At 38.5% G+C, this 16,771-nt stretch overlaps 14 pseudogenes; all 14 read left to right on the plus strand.

Annotated features, from left to right (window-relative positions):
- The first annotated feature begins 943 nt into the window (after positions 1-943).
- Positions 944-1,062, plus strand: LOC127936658 (uncharacterized; annotated as a pseudogene).
- A 1,585-nt stretch (positions 1,063-2,647) lies between these two features.
- LOC127936021 (uncharacterized) lies at positions 2,648-2,766 on the plus strand (annotated as a pseudogene).
- Positions 2,767-3,832: 1,066 nt separating this feature from the next.
- On the plus strand, positions 3,833-3,951 carry LOC127937928 (uncharacterized; annotated as a pseudogene).
- A 1,072-nt stretch (positions 3,952-5,023) lies between these two features.
- LOC127936022 (uncharacterized) lies at positions 5,024-5,142 on the plus strand (annotated as a pseudogene).
- A 785-nt stretch (positions 5,143-5,927) lies between these two features.
- On the plus strand, positions 5,928-6,046 carry LOC127936659 (uncharacterized; annotated as a pseudogene).
- A 1,014-nt stretch (positions 6,047-7,060) lies between these two features.
- Positions 7,061-7,179, plus strand: LOC127936024 (uncharacterized; annotated as a pseudogene).
- Positions 7,180-8,526: 1,347 nt separating this feature from the next.
- LOC127936661 (uncharacterized) lies at positions 8,527-8,645 on the plus strand (annotated as a pseudogene).
- A 1,011-nt stretch (positions 8,646-9,656) lies between these two features.
- Positions 9,657-9,775, plus strand: LOC127937054 (uncharacterized; annotated as a pseudogene).
- A 1,075-nt stretch (positions 9,776-10,850) lies between these two features.
- Positions 10,851-10,969, plus strand: LOC127936025 (uncharacterized; annotated as a pseudogene).
- A 1,063-nt stretch (positions 10,970-12,032) lies between these two features.
- LOC127937929 (uncharacterized) lies at positions 12,033-12,151 on the plus strand (annotated as a pseudogene).
- Positions 12,152-12,938: 787 nt separating this feature from the next.
- On the plus strand, positions 12,939-13,057 carry LOC127936662 (uncharacterized; annotated as a pseudogene).
- Positions 13,058-14,069: 1,012 nt separating this feature from the next.
- LOC127937930 (uncharacterized) lies at positions 14,070-14,188 on the plus strand (annotated as a pseudogene).
- A 1,072-nt stretch (positions 14,189-15,260) lies between these two features.
- On the plus strand, positions 15,261-15,379 carry LOC127936026 (uncharacterized; annotated as a pseudogene).
- Positions 15,380-16,164: 785 nt separating this feature from the next.
- Positions 16,165-16,283, plus strand: LOC127936663 (uncharacterized; annotated as a pseudogene).
- The last annotated feature ends 488 nt before the right edge of the window (positions 16,284-16,771 follow it).

Raw genomic sequence — 16,771 nt, forward strand, 5'->3', positions numbered from 1 at the left:
AGGTGCTTTAAATTTTTGGATATTTTTCACGAATTATATAATAATCTTGCAAAAAAAAAAAAAAAAAAAAAGAGTCAATGCCCGATCTCTGAATCTTAGCAGGTTTAGGTCTGGTTAGTACTTGGATGAGAGACCGCCAAGGAATACCAGGTGCTTTAAGCTTTTGGAATTTTTTCACTTAGTATATAATAAATTTGGCAAAAAATAGAGTCAGTGCCCGATCTCTGAATATAAGCAGGTTTGGGCCAGGTTAGTACATGGATGGGAGACTGCCTGGGAATGCCAGGTGCTTTAAATTTTTGGATATTTTTCACAAATTATATAATAATCTTGCAAAAAAAAAAAAAAAATAGAGTCAATGCCCGATCTCTGAATCTTAGCAGGTTTAGGTCTGGTTAGTACTTGGTTGAAAGACCGCCTAGGAATACCAGGTGCTTAAAGCTTTTGGAATTTTTCACTTAGTATATAATAAATTTGGCAAAAAATAGAGTCAATGCCCGATCTCTGAATATAAGCAGGTTTGGGCCAGGTTAGTACATGGATGGGAGACTGCCTGGGAATGCCAGGTGCTTTAAATTTTTGGATATTTTTCACGAATTATATAATAATCTTGCAAAAAAAAAAAAAAGAAGAAATCAATGCCCGATCTCTGAATCTTAGCAGGTTAAGGTCTGGTTAGTACTTGAATGATAGACCGCCAAGGAATACCAGGTGCTTTAAGCTTTTGGAATTTTTTCACTTAGTATATAATAAATTTGGCAAAAAATAGAGTCAATGCCCGATCTCTGAATATAAGCAGGTTTGGGCCAGGTTAGTACTTGGATGAGAGACCGCCTAGGAATACCAGGTGCTTTAAGCTTTTGGGGTTTCTTTCCTACTTTTATAATGTACTGGCGAGTAGATTGGCTGATCTTTAAATAGCCTTCTCTTTGCAGCAGTCTTCGCTTATGGCCATACCAGCCTGGCTATGCCCGATCTTGTCTGATCTCGGAAGCTAAGCAGGTTTGGGCCTGGTTAGTGCCTGGATGGGAGACCGCCTGAGAATGCCAGGTACTCTAAGCTATTTTGAAATTTTTCACTTAGTATATAATAATTTTGCCAAAAAATAGAGTCAATGCCCGATCTCTGAATATAAGCAGGTTTGCGCCAGGTTAGTACATGGATGGGAGACTGCCTGGGAATATCAGGTGCAGAAGAAGAAGTCAATGCCCGATCTCTGAATCTTAGCAGGTTAAGGTCTGGTTAGTACTTGGATGAGAGACCGCCAAGGAATACCAGGTGCTTTAAGCTTTTGGAATTTTTTCACTTAGTATATAATAAATTTGGCAAAAAATAGAGTCAATGCCCGATCTCTGAATATAAGCAGGTTTGGGCCAGGTTAGTACATGGATGGGAGACTGCCTGGGAATACCAGGTGCTTTAAATTTTTGGATATTTTTCACAAATTATATAATAATCTTGCAAAAAAAAAAAAAAAAAAAGAGTCAATGCCCGATCTCTGAATTTTAGCAGGTTTAGGTCTAGTTAGTACTTGGATGAGAGACCGCCAAGGAATACCAGGTGCTTTAAGCTTTTGGAATTTTTTCACTTAGTATATAATAAATTTGGCAAAAAATAGAGTCAATGCCCGATCTCTGAATATAAGCAGGTTTGGGCCAGGTTAGTACATGGATGGGAGACTGCCTGGGAATACCAGGTGCTTTAAATTTTTGGATATTTTTCACGAATTATATAATAATCTTGCAAAAAAAAAAAAAAAAAAAAAAAAAAAAGAGTCAATGCCCGATCTCTGAATCTTAGCAGGTTTAGGTCTGGTTAGTACTTGGATGAGAGACCGCCAAGGAATACCAGGTGCTTTAAGCTTTTGGAATTTTTTCACTTAGTATATAATAAATTTGGCAAAAAATAGAGTCAATGCCCGATCTCTGAATATAAGCAGGTTTGGGCCAGGTTAGTACATGGATGGGAGACTGCCTGGGAATACCAGGTGCTTTAAATTTTTGGATATTTTTCACAAATTATATAATAATCTTGCAAAAAAAAAAAAAAAAAGAGTCAATGCCCGATCTCTGAATTTTAGCAGGTTTAGGTCTAGTTAGTACTTGGATGAGAGACCGCCAAGGAATACCAGGTGCTTTAAGCTTTTGGAATTTTTTCACTTAGTATATAATAAATTTGGCAAAAAATAGAGTCAATGCCCGATCTCTGAATATAAGCAGGTTTGGGCCAGGTTAGTACATGGATGGGAGACTGCCTGGGAATACCAGGTGCTTTAAATTTTTGGATATTTTTCACGAATTATATAATAATCTTGCAAAAAAAAAAAAAAAAAGAAGAAGTCAATGCCCGATCTCTGAATCTTAGCAGGTTAAGGTCTGGTTAGTACTTGAATGATAGACCGCCAAGGAATACCAGGTGCTTTAAGCTTTTGGAATTTTTTCACTTAGTATATAATAAATTTGCCAAAAAATAGAGTCAATGCCCGATCTCTGAATATAAGCAGGTTTGGGCCAGGTTAGTACTTGGATGAGAGACCGCCTAGGAATACCAGGTGCTTTAAGCTTTTGGGGTTTCTTTCCTACTTTTATAATGTACTGGCGAGTAGATTGGCTGATCTTTAAATAGCCTTCTCTTTGCAGCAGTCTTCGCTTATGGCCATACCAGCCTGGCTATGCCCGATCTTGTCTGATCTCGGAAGCTAAGCAGGTTTGGGCCTGGTTAGTGCCTGGATGGGAGACCGCCTGGGAATGCCAGGTACTCTAAGCTATTTTGAAATTTTTCACTTAGTATATAATAATTTTGCCAAAAAATAGAGTCAATGCCCGATCTCTGAATATAAGCAGGTTTGCGCCAGGTTAGTACATGGATGGGAGACTGCCTGGGAATATCAGGTGCTTTAAATTTTTGGATATTTTTCACGAATTATATAATAATCTTGCAAAAAAAAAAAAAAAAAAAAAGAGTCAATGCCCGATCTCTGAATCTTAGCAGGTTTAGGTCTGGTTAGTACTTGGATGAGAGACCGCCAAGGAATACCAGGTGCTTTAAGCTTTTGGAATTTTTTCACTTAGTATATAATAAATTTGGCAAAAAATAGAGTCAGTGCCCGATCTCTGAATATAAGCAGGTTTGGGCCAGGTTAGTACATGGATGGGAGACTGCCTGGGAATGCCAGGTGCTTTAAATTTTTGGATATTTTTCACAAATTATATAATAATCTTGCAAAAAAAAAAAAAAAATAGAGTCAATGCCCGATCTCTGAATCTTAGCAGGTTTAGGTCTGGTTAGTACTTGGTTGAAAGACCGCCTAGGAATACCAGGTGCTTAAAGCTTTTGGAATTTTTCACTTAGTATATAATAAATTTGGCAAAAAATAGAGTCAATGCCCGATCTCTGAATATAAGCAGGTTTGGGCCAGGTTAGTACATGGATGGGAGACTGCCTGGGAATGCCAGGTGCTTTAAATTTTTGGATATTTTTCACGAATTATATAATAATCTTGCAAAAAAAAAAAAAAGAAGAAATCAATGCCCGATCTCTGAATCTTAGCAGGTTAAGGTCTGGTTAGTACTTGAATGATAGACCGCCAAGGAATACCAGGTGCTTTAAGCTTTTGGAATTTTTTCACTTAGTATATAATAAATTTGGCAAAAAATAGAGTCAATGCCCGATCTCTGAATATAAGCAGGTTTGGGCCAGGTTAGTACTTGGATGAGAGACCGCCTAGGAATACCAGGTGCTTTAAGCTTTTGGGGTTTCTTTCCTACTTTTATAATGTACTGGCGAGTAGATTGGCTGATCTTTAAATAGCCTTCTCTTTGCAGCAGTCTTCGCTTATGGCCATACCAGCCTGGCTATGCCCGATCTTGTCTGATCTCGTAAGCTAAGCAGGTTTGGGCCTGGTTAGTGCCTGGATGGGAGACCGCCTGGGAATACCAGGTACTGTAAGCTTTTTTGAAATTTTTCACTTAGTATATAATAATTTTGCCAAAAAATAGAGTCAATGCCCGATCTCTGAATATAAGCAGGTTTGCGCCAGGTTAGTACATGGATGGGAGACTGCCTGGGAATATCAGGTGCTTTAAATTTTTGGATATTTTTCACGAATTATATAATAATCTTGCAAAAAAAAAGAAAAAAAAAAAAAGAGTCAATGCCCGATCTCTGAATCTTAGCAGGTTTAGGTCTGGTTAGTACTTGGATGAGAGACCGCCAAGGAATACCAGGTGCTTTAAGCTTTTGGAATTTTTTCACTTAGTATATAATAAATTTGGCAAAAAATAGAGTCAATGCCCGATCTCTGAATATAAGCAGGTTTGGGCCAGGTTAGTACATGGATGGGAGACTGCCTGGGAATACCAGGTGCTTTAAATTTTTGGATATTTTTCACAAATTATATAATAATCTTGCAAAAAAAAAAAAAAAAAGAGTCAATGCCCGATCTCTGAATTTTAGCAGGTTTAGGTCTAGTTAGTACTTGGATGAGAGACCGCCAAGGAATACCAGGTGCTTTAAGCTTTTGGAATTTTTTCACTTAGTATATAATAAATTTGGCAAAAAATAGAGTCAATGCCCGATCTCTGAATATAAGCAGGTTTGGGCCAGGTTAGTACATGGATGGGAGACTGCCTGGGAATACCAGGTGCTTTAAATTTTTGGATATTTTTCACGAATTATATAATAATCTTGCAAAAAAAAAAAAAAAAAAGAAGAAGTCAATGCCCGATCTCTGAATCTTAGCAGGTTAAGGTCTGGTTAGTACTTGAATGATAGACCGCCAAGGAATACCAGGTGCTTTAAGCTTTTGGAATTTTTTCACTTAGTATATAATAAATTTGCCAAAAAATAGAGTCAATGCCCGATCTCTGAATATAAGCAGGTTTGGGCCAGGTTAGTACTTGGATGAGAGACCGCCTAGGAATACCAGGTGCTTTAAGCTTTTGGGGTTTCTTTCCTACTTTTATAATGTACTGGCGAGTAGATTGGCTGATCTTTAAATAGCCTTCTCTTTGCAGCAGTCTTCGCTTATGGCCATACCAGCCTGGCTATGCCCGATCTTGTCTGATCTCGGAAGCTAAGCAGGTTTGGGCCTGGTTAGTGCCTGGATGGGAGACCGCCTGGGAATGCCAGGTACTCTAAGCTATTTTGAAATTTTTCACTTAGTATATAATAATTTTGCCAAAAAATAGAGTCAATGCCCGATCTCTGAATATAAGCAGGTTTGCGCCAGGTTAGTACATGGATGGGAGACTACCTGGGAATATCAGGTGCTTTAAATTTTTGGATATTTTTCACGAATTATATAATAATCTTGCAAAAAAAAAAAAAAAAAAAAAAAAGAGTCAATGCCCGATCTCTGAATCTTAGCAGGTTTAGGTCTGGTTAGTACTTGGATGAGAGACCGCCAAGGAATACCAGGTGCTTTAAGCTTTTGGAATTTTTTCACTTAGTATATAATAAATTTGGCAACAAATAGAGTCAATGCCCGATCTCTGAATATAAGCAGGTTTGGGCCAGGTTAGTACATGGATGGGAGACTGCCTGGGAATACCAGGTGCTTTAAATTTTTGGATTTTTTTCACAAATTATATAATAATCTTGCAAAAAAAAAAAAAAGAGTCAATGCCCGATCTCTGAATCTTAGCAGGTTTAGGTCTGGTTAGTACTTGGATGAGAGACCCCCAAGGAATACCAGGTGCTTTAAGCTTTTGGAATTTTTTCACTTAGTATATAATAAATTTGGCAAAAAATAGAGTCAATGCCCGATCTCTGAATATAAGCAGGTTTGGGCCAGGTTAGTACATGGATGGGAGACTGCCTGGGAATACCAGGTGCTTTAAGCTTTTGGGGTTTCTTTCCTACTTTTATAATGTACTGGCGAGTAGATTGGCTGATCTTTAAATAGCCTTCTCTTTGCAGCAGTCTTCGCTTATGGCCATACCAGCCTGGCTATGCCCGATCTTGTCTGATCTCGGAAGCTAAGCAGGTTTGGGCCTGGTTAGTGCCTGGATGGGAGACCGCCTGAGAATGCCAGGTACTCTAAGCTATTTTGAAATTTTTCACTTAGTATATAATAATTTTGCCAAAAAATAGAGTCAATGCCCGATCTCTGAATATAAGCAGGTTTGCGCCAGGTTAGTACATGGATGGGAGACTGCCTGGGAATATCAGGTGCAGAAGAAGAAGTCAATGCCCGATCTCTGAATCTTAGCAGGTTAAGGTCTGGTTAGTACTTGGATGAGAGACCGCCAAGGAATACCAGGTGCTTTAAGCTTTTGGAATTTTTTCACTTAGTATATAATAAATTTGGCAAAAAATAGAGTCAATGCCCGATCTCTGAATATAAGCAGGTTTGGGCCAGGTTAGTACATGGATGGGAGACTGCCTGGGAATACCAGGTGCTTTAAATTTTTGGATATTTTTCACAAATTATATAATAATCTTGCAAAAAAAAAAAAAAAAAAGAGTCAATGCCCGATCTCTGAATTTTAGCAGGTTTAGGTCTAGTTAGTACTTGGATGAGAGACCGCCAAGGAATACCAGGTGCTTTAAGCTTTTGGAATTTTTTCACTTAGTATATAATAAATTTGGCAAAAAATAGAGTCAATGCCCGATCTCTGAATATAAGCAGGTTTGGGCCAGGTTAGTACATGGATGGGAGACTGCCTGGGAATACCAGGTGCTTTAAATTTTTGGATATTTTTCACGAATTATATAATAATCTTGCAAAAAAAAAAAAAAAAAAGAAGAAGTCAATGCCCGATCTCTGAATCTTAGCAGGTTAAGGTCTGGTTAGTACTTGAATGATAGACCGCCAAGGAATACCAGGTGCTTTAAGCTTTTGGAATTTTTTCACTTAGTATATAATAAATTTGCCAAAAAATAGAGTCAATGCCCGATCTCTGAATATAAGCAGGTTTGGGCCAGGTTAGTACTTGGATGAGAGACCGCCTAGGAATACCAGGTGCTTTAAGCTTTTGGGGTTTCTTTCCTACTTTTATAATGTACTGGCGAGTAGATTGGCTGATCTTTAAATAGCCTTCTCTTTGCAGCAGTCTTCGCTTATGGCCATACCAGCCTGGCTATGCCCGATCTTGTCTGATCTCGGAAGCTAAGCAGGTTTGGGCCTGGTTAGTGCCTGGATGGGAGACCGCCTGGGAATGCCAGGTACTCTAAGCTATTTTGAAATTTTTCACTTAGTATATAATAATTTTGCCAAAAAATAGAGTCAATGCCCGATCTCTGAATATAAGCAGGTTTGCGCCAGGTTAGTACATGGATGGGAGACTGCCTGGGAATATCAGGTGCTTTAAATTTTTGGATATTTTTCACGAATTATATAATAATCTTGCAAAAAAAAAAAAAAAAAAAAAAGAGTCAATGCCCGATCTCTGAATCTTAGCAGGTTTAGGTCTGGTTAGTACTTGGATGAGAGACCGCCAAGGAATACCAGGTGCTTTAAGCTTTTGGAATTTTTTCACTTAGTATATAATAAATTTGGCAAAAAATAGAGTCAGTGCCCGATCTCTAAATATAAGCAGGTTTGGGCCAGGTTAGTACATGGATGGGAGACTGCCTGGGAATGCCAGGTGCTTTAAATTTTTGGATATTTTTCACAAATTATATAATAATCTTGCAAAAAAAAAAAAAAAAATAGAGTCAATGCCCGATCTCTGAATCTTAGCAGGTTTAGGTCTGGTTAGTACTTGGTTGAAAGACCGCCTAGGAATACCAGGTGCTTAAAGCTTTTGGAATTTTTCACTTAGTATATAATAAATTTGGCAAAAAATAGAGTCAATGCCCGATCTCTGAATATAAGCAGGTTTGGGCCAGGTTAGTACATGGATGGGAGACTGCCTGGGAATACCAGGTGCTTTAAATTTTTGGATATTTTTCACGAATTATATAATAATCTTGCAAAAAAAAAAAAAAGAAGAAATCAATGCCCGATCTCTGAATCTTAGCAGGTTAAGGTCTGGTTAGTACTTGAATGATAGACCGCCAAGGAATACCAGGTGCTTTAAGCTTTTGGAATTTTTTCACTTAGTATATAATAAATTTGGCAAAAAATAGAGTCAATGCCCGATCTCTGAATATAAGCAGGTTTGGGCCAGGTTAGTACATGGATGGGAGACTGCCTGGGAATACCAGGTGCTTTAAATTTTTGGATATTTTTCACAAATTATATAATAATCTTGCAAAAAAAAAAAAAAAAGAGTCAATGCCCGATCTCTGAATTTTAGCAGGTTTAGGTCTAGTTAGTACTTGGATGAGAGACCGCCAAGGAATACCAGGTGCTTTAAGCTTTTGGAATTTTTTCACTTAGTATATAATAAATTTGGCAAAAAATAGAGTCAATGCCCGATCTCTGAATATAAGCAGGTTTGGGCCAGGTTAGTACATGGATGGGAGACTGCCTGGGAATACCAGGTGCTTTAAGCTTTTGGGGTTTCTTTCCTACTTTTATAATGTACTGGCGAGTAGATTGGCTGATCTTTAAATAGCCTTCTCTTTGCAGCAGTCTTCGCTTATGGCCATACCAGCCTGGCTATGCCCGATCTTGTCTGATCTCGGAAGCTAAGCAGGTTTGGGCCTGGTTAGTGCCTGGATGGGAGACCGCCTGAGAATGCCAGGTACTCTAAGCTATTTTGAAATTTTTCACTTAGTATATAATAATTTTGCCAAAAAATAGAGTCAATGCCCGATCTCTGAATATAAGCAGGTTTGCGCCAGGTTAGTACATGGATGGGAGACTGCCTGGGAATATCAGGTGCAGAAGAAGAAGTCAATGCCCGATCTCTGAATCTTAGCAGGTTAAGGTCTGGTTAGTACTTGAATGATAGACCGCCAAGGAATACCAGGTGCTTTAAGCTTTTGGAATTTTTTCACTTAGTATATAATAAATTTGGCAAAAAATAGAGTCAGTGCCCGATCTCTGAATATAAGCAGGTTTGGGCCAGGTTAGTACATGGATGGGAGACTGCCTGGGAATACCAGGTGCTTTAAATTTTTGGATATTTTTCACAAATTATATAATAATCTTGCAAAAAAAAAAAAAAAATAGAGTCAATGCCCGATCTCTGAATCTTAGCAGGTTTAGGTCTGGTTAGTACTTGGTTGAAAGACCGCCTAGGAATACCAGGTGCTTAAAGCTTTTGGAATTTTTTCACTTAGTATATAATAAATTTGGCAAAAAATAGAGTCAATGCCCGATCTCTGAATATAAGCAGGTTTGGGCCAGGTTAGTACATGGATGGGAGACTGCCTGGGAATACCAGGTGCTTTAAATTTTTGGATATTTTTCACGAATTATATAATAATCTTGCAAAAAAAAAAAAAAAGAAGAAGTCAATGCCCGATCTCTGAATCTTAGCAGGTTAAGGTCTGGTTAGTACTTGAATGATAGACCGCCAAGGAATACCAGGTGCTTTAAGCTTTTGGAATTTTTTCACTTAGTATATAATAAATTTGGCAAAAAATAGAGTCAATGCCCGATCTCTGAACAAAAGCAGGTTTGGGCCAGGTTAGTACTTGGATGAGAGACCGCCTACGAATACCAGGTGCTTTAAGCTTTTGGGGTTTCTTTCCTACTTTTATAATGTACTGGCGAGTAGATTGGCTGATCTTTAAATAGCCTTCTCTTTGCAGCAGTCTTCGCTTAGGGCCATACCAGCCTGGCTATGCCCGATCTTGTCTGATCTCGGAAGCTAAGCAGGTTTGTGCCTGGTTAGTGCCTGGATGGGAGACCGCCTGAGAATGCCAGGTACTCTAAGCTTTTTTGAAATTTTTCACTTAGTATATAATAATTTTGCCAAAAAATAGAGTCAATGCCCGATCTCTGAATATAAGCAGGTTTGCGCCAGGTTAGTACATGGATGGGAGACTGCCTGGGAATATCAGGTGCTTTAAATTTTTGGATATTTTTCACGAATTATATAATAATCTTGCAAAAAAAAAAAAAAAAAAAAAAAAAGAGTCAATGCCCGATCTCTGAATCTTAGCAGGTTTAGGTCTGGTTAGTACTTGGATGAGAGACCGCCAAGGAATACCAGGTGCTTTAAGCTTTTGGAATTTTTTCACTTAGTATATAATAAATTTGGCAAAAAATAGAGTCAATGCCCGATCTCTGAATATAAGCAGGTTTGGGCCAGGTTAGTACATGGATGGGAGACTGCCTGGGAATACCAGGTGCTTTAAATTTTTGGATATTTTTCACAAATTATATAATAATCTTGCAAAAAAAAAAAAAAAAAAGAGTCAATGCCCGATCTCTGAATTTTAGCAGGTTTAGGTCTAGTTAGTACTTGGATGAGAGACCGCCAAGGAATACCAGGTGCTTTAAGCTTTTGGAATTTTTTCACTTAGTATATAATAAATTTGGCAAAAAATAGAGTCAATGCCCGATCTCTGAATATAAGCAGGTTTGGGCCAGGTTAGTACATGGATGGGAGACTGCCTGGGAATACCAGGTGCTTTAAATTTTTGGATATTTTTCACGAATTATATAATAATCTTGCAAAAAAAAAAAAAAAAAAGAAGAAGTCAATGCCCGATCTCTGAATCTTAGCAGGTTAAGGTCTGGTTAGTACTTGAATGATAGACCGCCAAGGAATACCAGGTGCTTTAAGCTTTTGGAATTTTTTCACTTAGTATATAATAAATTTGCCAAAAAATAGAGTCAATGCCCGATCTCTGAATATAAGCAGGTTTGGGCCAGGTTAGTACTTGGATGAGAGACCGCCTAGGAATACCAGGTGCTTTAAGCTTTTGGGGTTTCTTTCCTACTTTTATAATGTACTGGCGAGTAGATTGGCTGATCTTTAAATAGCCTTCTCTTTGCAGCAGTCTTCGCTTATGGCCATACCAGCCTGGCTATGCCCGATCTTGTCTGATCTCGGAAGCTAAGCAGGTTTGGGCCTGGTTAGTGCCTGGATGGGAGACCGCCTGGGAATGCCAGGTACTCTAAGCTATTTTGAAATTTTTCACTTAGTATATAATAATTTTGCCAAAAAATAGAGTCAATGCCCGATCTCTGAATATAAGCAGGTTTGCGCCAGGTTAGTACATGGATGGGAGACTGCCTGGGAATATCAGGTGCTTTAAATTTTTGGATATTTTTCACGAATTATATAATAATCTTGCAAAAAAAAAAAAAAAAAAGAGTCAATGCCCGATCTCTGAATCTTAGCAGGTTTAGGTCTGGTTAGTACTTGGATGAGAGACCGCCAAGGAATACCAGGTGCTTTAAGCTTTTGGAATTTTTTCACTTAGTATATAATAAATTTGGCAAAAAATAGAGTCAGTGCCCGATCTCTGAATATAAGCAGGTTTGGGCCAGGTTAGTACATGGATGGGAGACTGCCTGGGAATGCCAGGTGCTTTAAATTTTTGGATATTTTTCACAAATTATATAATAATCTTGCAAAAAAAAAAAAAAAAATAGAGTCAATGCCCGATCTCTGAATCTTAGCAGGTTTAGGTCTGGTTAGTACTTGGTTGAAAGACCGCCTAGGAATACCAGGTGCTTAAAGCTTTTGGAATTTTTCACTTAGTATATAATAAATTTGGCAAAAAATAGAGTCAATGCCCGATCTCTGAATATAAGCAGGTTTGGGCCAGGTTAGTACATGGATGGGAGACTGCCTGGGAATACCAGGTGCTTTAAATTTTTGGATATTTTTCACGAATTATATAATAATCTTGCAAAAAAAAAAAAAGAAGAAATCAATGCCCGATCTCTGAATCTTAGCAGGTTAAGGTCTGGTTAGTACTTGAATGATAGACCGCCAAGGAATACCAGGTGCTTTAAGCTTTTGGAATTTTTTCACTTAGTATATAATAAATTTGGCAAAAAATAGAGTCAATGCCCGATCTCTGAATATAAGCAGGTTTGGGCCAGGTTAGTACTTGGATGAGAGACCGCCTAGGAATACCAGGTGCTTTAAGCTTTTGGGGTTTCTTTCCTACTTTTATAATGTACTGGCGAGTAGATTGGCTGATCTTTAAATAGCCTTCTCTTTGCAGCAGTCTTCGCTTATGGCCATACCAGCCTGGCTATGCCCGATCTTGTCTGATCTCGTAAGCTAAGCAGGTTTGGGCCTGGTTAGTGCCTGGATGGGAGACCGCCTGGGAATACCAGGTACTGTAAGCTTTTTTGAAATTTTTCACTTAGTATATAATAATTTTGCCAAAAAATAGAGTCAATGCCCGATCTCTGAATATAAGCAGGTTTGCGCCAGGTTAGTACATGGATGGGAGACTGCCTGGGAATATCAGGTGCTTTAAATTTTTGGATATTTTTCACGAATTATATAATAATCTTGCAAAAAAAAAAAAAAAAAAAAAAAAAGAGTCAATGCCCGATCTCTGAATCTTAGCAGGTTTAGGTCTGGTTAGTACTTGGATGAGAGACCGCCAAGGAATACCAGGTGCTTTAAGCTTTTGGAATTTTTTCACTTAGTATATAATAAATTTGGCAACAAATAGAGTCAATGCCCGATCTCTGAATATAAGCAGGTTTGGGCCAGGTTAGTACATGGATGGGAGACTGCCTGGGAATACCAGGTGCTTTAAATTTTTGGATTTTTTTCACAAATTATATAATAATCTTGCAAAAAAAAAAAAAAAGAGTCAATGCCCGATCTCTGAATCTTAGCAGGTTTAGGTCTGGTTAGTACTTGGATGAGAGACCGCCAAGGAATACCAGGTGCTTTAAGCTTTTGGAATTTTTTCACTTAGTATATAATAAATTTGGCAAAAAATAGAGTCAATGCCCGATCTCTGAATATAAGCAGGTTTGGGCCAGGTTAGTACATGGATGGGAGACTGCCTGGGAATACCAGGTGCTTTAAGCTTTTGGGGTTTCTTTCCTACTTTTATAATGTACTGGCGAGTAGATTGGCTGATCTTTAAATAGCCTTCTCTTTGCAGCAGTCTTCGCTTATGGCCATACCAGCCTGGCTATGCCCGATCTTGTCTGATCTCGGAAGCTAAGCAGGTTTGGGCCTGGTTAGTGCCTGGATGGGAGACCGCCTGAGAATGCCAGGTACTCTAAGCTATTTTGAAATTTTTCACTTAGTATATAATAATTTTGCCAAAAAATAGAGTCAATGCCCGATCTCTGAATATAAGCAGGTTTGCGCCAGGTTAGTACATGGATGGGAGACTGCCTGGGAATATCAGGTGCAGAAGAAGAAGTCAATGCCCGATCTCTGAATCTTAGCAGGTTAAGGTCTGGTTAGTACTTGAATGATAGACCGCCAAGGAATACCAGGTGCTTTAAGCTTTTGGAATTTTTTCACTTAGTATATAATAAATTTGGCAAAAAATAGAGTCAGTGCCCGATCTCTGAATATAAGCAGGTTTGGGCCAGGTTAGTACATGGATGGGAGACTGCCTGGGAATACCAGGTGCTTTAAATTTTTGGATATTTTTCACAAATTATATAATAATCTTGCAAAAAAAAAAAAAAAATAGAGTCAATGCCCGATCTCTGAATCTTAGCAGGTTTAGGTCTGGTTAGTACTTGGTTGAAAGACCGCCTAGGAATACCAGGTGCTTAAAGCTTTTGGAATTTTTTCACTTAGTATATAATAAATTTGGCAAAAAATAGAGTCAATGCCCGATCTCTGAATATAAGCAGGTTTGGGCCAGGTTAGTACATGGATGGGAGACTGCCTGGGAATACCAGGTGCTTTAAATTTTTGGATATTTTTCACGAATTATATAATAATCTTGCAAAAAAAAAAAAAAAAGAAGAAGTCAATGCCCGATCTCTGAATCTTAGCAGGTTAAGGTCTGGTTAGTACTTGAATGATAGACCGCCAAGGAATACCAGGTGCTTTAAGCTTTTGGAATTTTTTCACTTAGTATATAATAAATTTGGCAAAAAATAGAGTCAATGCCCGATCTCTGAATATAAGCAGGTTTGGGCCAGGTTAGTACTTGGATGAGAGACCGCCTAGGAATACCAGGTGCTTTAAGCTTTTGGGGTTTCTTTCCTACTTTTATAATGTACTGGCGAGTAGATTGGCTGATCTTTAAATAGCCTTCTCTTTGCAGCAGTCTTCGCTTATGGCCATACCAGCCTGGCTATGCCCGATCTTGTCTGATCTCGTAAGCTAAGCAGGTTTGGGCCTGGTTAGTGCCTGGATGGGAGACCGCCTGGGAATACCAGGTACTGTAAGCTTTTTTGAAATTTTTCACTTAGTATATAATAATTTTGCCAAAAAATAGAGTCAATGCCCGATCTCTGAATATAAGCAGGTTTGCGCCAGGTTAGTACATGGATGGGAGACTGCCTGGGAATATCAGGTGCTTTAAATTTTTGGATATTTTTCACGAATTATATAATAATCTTGCAAAAAAAAAGAAAAAAAAAAAAGAGTCAATGCCCGATCTCTGAATCTTAGCAGGTTTAGGTCTGGTTAGTACTTGGATGAGAGACCGCCAAGGAATACCAGGTGCTTTAAGCTTTTGGAATTTTTTCACTTAGTATATAATAAATTTGGCAAAAAATAGAGTCAATGCCCGATCTCTGAATATAAGCAGGTTTGGGCCAGGTTAGTACATGGATGGGAGACTGCCTGGGAATACCAGGTGCTTTAATTTTTTGGATATTTTTCACAAATTATATAATAATCTTGCAAAAAAAAAAAAAAAAAGAGTCAATGCCCGATCTCTGAATTTTAGCAGGTTTAGGTCTAGTTAGTACTTGGATGAGAGACCGCCAAGGAATACCAGGTGCTTTAAGCTTTTGGAATTTTTTCACTTAGTATATAATAAATTTGGCAAAAAATAGAGTCAATGCCCGATCTCTGAATATAAGCAGGTTTGGGCCAGGTTAGTACATGGATGGGAGACTGCCTGGGAATACCAGGTGCTTTAAATTTTTGGATATTTTTCACGAATTATATAATAATCTTGCAAAAAAAAAAAAAAAAAAAGAAGAAGTCAATGCCCGATCTCTGAATCTTAGCAGGTTAAGGTCTGGTTAGTACTTGAATGATAGACCGCCAAGGAATACCAGGTGCTTTAAGCTTTTGGAATTTTTTCACTTAGTATATAATAAATTTGCCAAAAAATAGAGTCAATGCCCGATCTCTGAATATAAGCAGGTTTGGGCCAGGTTAGTACTTGGATGAGAGACCGCCTAGGAATACCAGGTGCTTTAAGCTTTTGGGGTTTCTTTCCTACTTTTATAATGTACTGGCGAGTAGATTGGCTGATCTTTAAATAGCCTTCTCTTTGCAGCAGTCTTCGCTTATGGCCATACCAGCCTGGCTATGCCCGATCTTGTCTGATCTCGGAAGCTAAGCAGGTTTGGGCCTGGTTAGTGCCTGGATGGGAGACCGCCTGGGAATGCCAGGTACTCTAAGCTATTTTGAAATTTTTCACTTAGTATATAATAATTTTGCCAAAAAATAGAGTCAATGCCCGATCTCTGAATATAAGCAGGTTTGCGCCAGGTTAGTACATGGATGGGAGACTGCCTGGGAATATCAGGTGCTTTAAATTTTTGGATATTTTTCACGAATTATATAATAATCTTGCAAAAAAAAAAAAAAAAAAAAAAAAGAGTCAATGCCCGATCTCTGAATCTTAGCAGGTTTAGGTCTGGTTAGTACTTGGATGAGAGACCGCCAAGGAATACCAGGTGCTTTAAGCTTTTGGAATTTTTTCACTTAGTATATAATAAATTTGGCAACAAATAGAGTCAATGCCCGATCTCTGAATATAAGCAGGTTTGGGCCAGGTTAGTACATGGATGGGAGACTGCCTGGGAATACCAGGTGCTTTAAATTTTTGGATTTTTTTCACAAATTATATAATAATCTTGCAAAAAAAAAAAAAAGAGTCAATGCCCGATCTCTGAATCTTAGCAGGTTTAGGTCTGGTTAGTACTTGGATGAGAGACCCCCAAGGAATACCAGGTGCTTTAAGCTTTTGGAATTTTTTCACTTAGTATATAATAAATTTGGCAAAAAATAGAGTCAATGCCCGATCTCTGAATATAAGCAGGTTTGGGCCAGGTTAGTACATGGATGGGAGACTGCCTGGGAATACCAGGTGCTTTAAGCTTTTGGGGTTTCTTTCCTACTTTTATAATGTACTGGCGAGTAGATTGGCTGATCTTTAAATAGCCTTCTCTTTGCAGCAGTCTTCGCTTATGGCCATACCAGCCTGGCTATGCCCGATCTTGTCTGATCTCGGAAGCTAAGCAGGTTTGGGCCTGGTTAGTGCCTGGATGGGAGACCGCCTGAGAATGCCAGGTACTCTAAGCTATTTTGAAATTTTTCACTTAGTATATAATAATTTTGCCAAAAAATAGAGTCAATGCCCGATCTCTGAATATAAGCAGGTTTGCGCCAGGTTAGTACATGGATGGGAGACTGCCTGGGAATATCAGGTGCAGAAGAAGAAGTCAATGCCCGATCTCTGAATCTTAGCAGGTTAAGGTCTGGTTAGTACTTGGATGAGAGACCGCCAAGGAATACCAGGTGCTTTAAGCTTTTGGAATTTTTTCACTTAGTATATAATAAATTTGGCAAAAAATAGAGTCAATGCCCGATCTCTGAATATAAGCAGGTTTGGGCCAGGTTAGTACATGGATGGGAGACTGCCTGGGAATACCAGGTGCTTTAAATTTTTGGATATTTTTCACAAATTATATAATAATCTTGCAAAAAAAAAAAAAAAAAGAGTCAATGCCCGATCTCTGAATTTTAGCAGGTTTAGGTCTAGTTAGTACTTGGATGAGAGACCGCCAAGG

Source organism: Carassius gibelio, chromosome A19, assembly GCF_023724105.1.
Source record: "Carassius gibelio isolate Cgi1373 ecotype wild population from Czech Republic chromosome A19, carGib1.2-hapl.c, whole genome shotgun sequence".
Taxonomy (NCBI): Eukaryota; Metazoa; Chordata; class Actinopteri; order Cypriniformes; family Cyprinidae; genus Carassius; species Carassius gibelio.